Source organism: Helicoverpa armigera, chromosome 1 (genome assembly GCF_030705265.1).
Source record: "Helicoverpa armigera isolate CAAS_96S chromosome 1, ASM3070526v1, whole genome shotgun sequence".
Lineage (NCBI taxonomy): Eukaryota > Metazoa > Arthropoda > Insecta > Lepidoptera > Noctuidae > Helicoverpa > Helicoverpa armigera.
The window spans coordinates 5,368,589-5,374,588 of record NC_087120.1 but is presented as its reverse complement, the minus strand read 5'-3'; the positions used below and the strand labels follow the sequence as shown (position 1 = coordinate 5,374,588).

The 6,000-nt window shown below is 42.6% G+C and overlaps 1 long non-coding RNA gene across 1 annotated transcript in view; it reads left to right on the top strand.

The window, feature by feature from the left end:
* The first annotated feature begins 604 nt into the window (after positions 1 to 604).
* The window catches only part of LOC110375772 (uncharacterized), a 32,195-nt gene continuing 26,799 nt past the window's right edge, over positions 605 to 6,000 (top strand). The window contains exon 1 of the long non-coding RNA XR_002429504.3: positions 605 to 1,243. This is a non-coding gene — a long non-coding RNA (uncharacterized LOC110375772). The remainder of the gene's footprint in view (positions 1,244 to 6,000) is intronic.

Sequence of the window (6,000 nt, the reverse complement as noted above, 5' to 3'; positions counted from 1 at the left end):
ACGCCGTTGGAACTATAAAACTTTCATGATTGGATAAGGCAGTTTCTGCATCTATAAGAAGCCTCCACTTATTGATTTTGTTTTCTTCTCTTGTTTTATTATAACTTTACTAGAATAAATTAATGCCATAATAAAACGGTACGAGATTAGTAATACCGCAGTGCGTAAGATGCGAATATGGATATTAGGCAGTGGCTTCAGATTTAGGGAAGAATCAAGGTATCGTCATAAATTACGAAAAGTTATGATAAAAACAACCAGAGAAATAATTATTTTAAAACCAAAATTGGTAACTAGGTCATGTTGTTAAAAGCTTCAGTATCACACCATGTTACATAAAAAAGAGAATTGTAAAAGGAAGGAAGAAACTGCCATGTCATTGAAACTGATGAGTGCAAACTCTGATCTCCCATCAATGTGAATGTAAGTAGGTAACCTACGTGTGGGTGTTCACGTAGCTCCCTACCCTGTCACTCTCGGGCGCTGAACATGAACATGTAGAGTAGTTAATTTGCAACACCGGGTTGTCGCGTGTCTTGTCATATCTAAATCATTAATTGCCTGGAAATTTTGTGTCTTTCAAAAAATCGCATGTGGTCTTTTTACTAGGTTTGTGCAGAGGCGAACTCATTGTTTTCTACCAATCTTGAAAAGGTGTGGGAGGACATGAGGCTGTTCCAGTTACATGCGATTATCGCCTCTGAGAGGAGTCATGTACAGCATGATGAGTAGTGAGTGTTTATGAAGGTGAGCAATGTTGATTTGAGCGGTAGTGTGTCACGCTGGACGTGGGTCTGAGCGCGTCGTGTCGTGTTGCGGTACAGTGAGAGTGGCATGGCAGCAACATCGTGTCGCGGTTAGGGCGAGCGCGGTCGATGAGCCCGACGCAGAGGGCAGCACGGAGCCGCCGCGGGGGGCGCTCCCGCGGCCCCCGCGCCCTTTTCTCTACCCCGTCTGCTTGCGCACTCTGTAGAGCCGCGCCGCGCGCTCACTAATGCGTCATATCGCCATCGAAGCTAACGCGCTTTCCGCCACTCTGGAAGTACAATTCGCGCGCGCCATGTGAACTTATGTGTTGACTTATGTACAGACATGCGACGCGTCAGCGTGTTCGGGAAGCTTAAATTCGACTTCAATATGACTTTTGCCGTTATGGACAGTGACTTTGGTGCCTGTGAGCTGAGAGACAGTATAGTGGTACACGCGGTTGGCGCACGTGCTCGCGTCTTCTTCCTAAAACTGAGTAAGTTTGAGACAGTTTATTTTAAAGTGTGACTGGATTTCTGACGTCGGTTCGCCGCTAAGTCGGTACTGTGCGCGTTATTTTCGCAGCGCACAACGGGCCGCGGCGCCGGCCGCCCGGAATGCGGCCTCCGCCCCACCGCGCGTTGTCGGCGCCGAACGCGCCGCGCGTAGCGTAATAAATAAAGGCGGGGCGCGGCTGCGTGCGCGCGCACCCTCCCGCGCTCTCCTCGCCCTCGGGTCATTGACTCGCGACCGCCACCGCTACCGCCGCCGCCGACGCTGCCGAAGACAACAAATTTGAATTGGAAGTGGTATCGCGCTCTTGGCCCCAGCGTGGTTCACCGGCCCGCGGAAACTCCAATGTCAATGCCGATAGATAGGCGTAGCACCTACGTGCTAGCTAAATGATTGCCGGCTCGCATGACATTTGTTTGTCATCTTTATCACTTATTTTTACGCTACTGAAAAGTTATTGATCCCGTATCTGCACCTGGAGTCTTGTCAAGTCACCCCTCGACAATATTAGCGGACCCCATTCAATTTTTACAGAATATAATCTACTTTCACAAAACCGGTTATTAAAAAGGACCGGTCTTTTTATTTCCTGTGGACAAGTCAAGTTGATTTGTTTGTTCGCGTCACGTTTAGCGAACAATTCAAAAAAATCCCATTTCTTCAGATAAGTGCTTGCCCTGCCTCCTTGTTTTTGTTGTGCCCACGCCGCACTTGATGCTCTCTCTCGCTCTACCCGGAATTCATGTTAAATGTGTATGGGTTTAGTTTCCCTGGCATGCTTTGTCAATAAATCCGAAAATAATTGTATCAATCCATATTACCAAAAATCTATAAGCTACAGAACTAAGTAATTCGTTAATAGTATATTAAACTGGGTTTGTTGGCGTCACTAATCTTTCCCAAAAATCGCAAAATTAATGAAAGGCGGTCTTTTATAAAAGCAAAAAGCACCTTATAAGTTTTAATCACCGACAGACTCCGTTATTTTATCAGCATTGGAAGTTTCGTGGAATGCTAAAAATAAATGTTGAACTTCCCGGTTGAATGGCGTCGTCGGCGCGGTATAGCGCGGGGAGTGGCAGGCAGCCATTGCCCTCGCCTGGTTTGTTTACAACTTAGGCTCGAACATCGACGAGATCCTATTTGCACCCTGTGTGTTTCGTCATAGGGTACACATTCGCCCGTGATTGATGACCAGCGTGCGACCCCTGCGCCTGCGCCATCTGCTTGCACGCACACGATTAAAATAAACTGCCAGCGATAGATAGCTAGAGCGTAATAAGGAGCGTCGGACCCGTCGCCAGGTGCAATGCTACCCTCGCTTGCAGTTCACAAGGTGTGCCTAGAGTTAGGTCAGTTATTACCACGAGATGGTGCGGCCGAAGCCCCCGTGGCCTCGTGCCAATGACCAGCCCGCCTCGCCGGGCCTCTCGATCCAACGGCTAACTTCGTTAGGTCCACGTGTTACTCATTACGGTTTTATGCTAATATTGCTTTGGAAAGCGGTGACGTAGTTTTTGGAATTTCTGTCTAGACAACGTAAAACAGACATTCATAATCGTATGATTTCTAGCTATCATATAAAATAGCATATTAGATTAATACAAAAAAGAATCCTAACAAGTTTTCAAGAAAACTAATATTATTAATATTAGCCCAGCAATTTTATATTACTAGGCAATCTTGAATGATTTTATCCCAAGCTTGGTTTCTATTAGACCATGTGTACCGAAGCAAAAACGTGTAGAGGCGATAGTACGTTCCGTTAAAGATCTTCAACAAGTTGCGGGACTGGGAAAACATGCGCGCGCATCGGGAGTTGAGAAAGATGAATGTTTGTCTCTTTCATTCGTTTCACTAGGGAAAGATACTGCAAAATGGGATAAAATGTGAGAGGAGGAATCTAAGACGAGCCTATTTACTTTTGTTTCTTGCCAATCTCGGCTTAGAAACGCCATGTTTGTGAAACGAAGTAGTTCGGATTTTGTGGTTTAAGCCCGAACATTTGTGCTGCTGATTTATTGGTATATTGTTCTTCAAAATATAGTTGCAGCGGTAAGGTGTGTAGAATATTGTGTGCGGGACTCATTAGTTGTGCGAACGCAGGCCTCGTGCGAAGTGGAGTGCAACGGAGCCATTGCAGCCGCAACGGGCGGGACACGCAACGCGCGGTATGCGAAGAAAGCTCATCTATACACATCGTAACCCAATGTAGGATTCACAAATCATAATCAATTTAATTCATGCTCTTTTAATTGCAAACACGTATTGTAAACAACTCATTAAACGACACATAGCCCAAACATTCAGCGGTTGCACTCAATGGTCTGTGAGGTTATTCTTGTAAGTTCCATCTGACGTTAGTGAACCGGACATGGATGTGTCCACAGGGGAAAGGCGTGTCTAGGAAAACACATTAAACAGCTAGTAACGGGTTCCAGAACAATATCTGGTACAGCCGCGTTTGGTAGAGCAAAATTCTACTAGTTTGATTCTAGAATATAAATATAACTTTGATATGATTCGGTTCTGATGTAATGAATATCATTATCACCATAATAGAAAATGATAGAAATCACATCTTCACATGAAATAAGAACATCTTCGCGATGTGGTATTGAGCCCGCCCATGATAAGCTGGCACAAAAATTTAATAGGGCTTCTCACTCACGGTGGTTATTTAGAAAACACCAAAAAGTATATAAATGACCGTAAAACTGCTTTTGAGGTACTAATTAAGGCTACCTATTTAGCAAAGTAGACAAAACTGCTTTTCCTCTATATTATTTTTTCCCAGCTGGTACCAAACTATATAATTGATGATCAGCACGTGAGCGTGGTCGGTAAGTCAGTGGCCTGTCGTCCATTCTTGTGCACAATACTTTACTCTTCACATTGCGCGCTGCGCGTGTCGTTTGGAAAGCTATTATCCGCATTCACGCTTCATTGACTCACAGTATCCTCTTTTACTCCAGTATATTCGAGAGTCACATATTCATGTCACCACATTTTATTAGAGAGTAGCTTGTCTATTTTATCTGCGAAGTACCGCTTCAGCCAAGGTACGAGGGAGCCACGCCCTGCGCTCGCTAGAACCTGTGTTTACTCATCTGCTGTTGCAATCCCATTTACTTTATTTTTCCTTCGAAGAATTCTGTCTGAAAATGTATTTTATTTTTGCTAGAAGAAGATTGAAGTTACAACTACGAGCACTTCTTCTTTGACAACAAACTAAGGTTTTATTAGATTTCTTTCGAAGAAATTGCCACTACTGCTAAGCCGGTCTGTTTCAACTGTCGAGTAGTTTTCACACATAGTCAAAGGTTTATCTTGAACTTTTTTCTCCTTACGTTTCTAAGGAATACACATCAGCTTTTTCCGCGAATTCAGAAGTTCACTTTGTGGGAATTAAAATCCATGACAAAGGGATAAAAAACTTCTCGTTTAGTTCTAATATATCAAAAAAATAAATTACGTTGACTCCCTTCACATTATTACGGTATCCAGTAAACGTAAAAACGGGATTTCATTTTCAATCATTCAAAGACTACGTTTACGTTGGTAGTTAATCGCTGAAAGTGACGTCACATCCTGCGTTGTTGCATGCAATTCAATCAACTCAACGGTCGACGCTCCGATAATTGTGACCATTTTAAACTTTAACTGACACCAGTGTGACGCTTACAAAGCTTGTTACTTTCATAAAAAAACGTTATAACATGTTATATTCTAATCTGGAAATAATGAGAGCACTCTGTAGTTACGAAAGTGAAATTACGCACCCGACAAAAGACTGCAATGGCTTTACGGTATGGCACCAGTACTTACCTGTCTAGGTGAGAGTCAATGCTCGCACATTGCGACTTCTGTGCTTTATCCGAGTAAAAAATGCATTCTGGTTGGATTTTATTTTAGTATTTTATTTACCCAAATTTCAAGGTGGAGCAGTCTAAAAAAATCTAGTATTTATATGCACATTCAAGGTCCATCCTTGAATGTTTATTTAAATGCACGCATACATATGGAACTAAACCAAATTCAGGCTGGTGTCGGATAATACACATGTATGTACATGTGTACTCAAATATACATAGGTATTTATTTAAAATGTAGCACTGATATCCGAATATTTTGTGAGTATTTTTTGCAAATAAAAGGATTGGGTAAAAAAGGATTTGTGGTCTCCATTTTGAAATTTAGTTGAAAGAGTTTTTAATATCAATGTGCGCATAGTTGCATATCATGTATTAAACAGGGAAGATTTTACTTGACAATATTGTCACTGACTGGAACACTTGAAATGTCAAGTTACGTGACTTGGAAATGTATGACTGAATTTGAATGAATAACTTTGAATGCGTAACCGGTCATCCGGTTGATCACTGTAGTTTCTAATTTGCAGCCGCTTAGGATGCGACGGAGGTATCGATATTTTGAATATTAAATAAGATGTTACTAAAATTAGGTCTTGAAGATCTTTTATAGGGGGATATTTAAGGAGCTATAAGTATTATAGACACATAAAGAAATCGTATTTGATTCAAGCGTGTTCAGAACTCAGGTTTTCGCTCCGGTTCGGAAATCTGGGGTCTCTAAAAAATACGATGTCGGTCACGCGACGTGCCGTTACATCAAGTGGAGCGACGCTGCACGCATTTAACATTAACATAGCTAACGTGACCGTGAATACGCTATGTTCAATGTCCAGACGTCGATTTCAAATCTACTTTCGGACTTAGG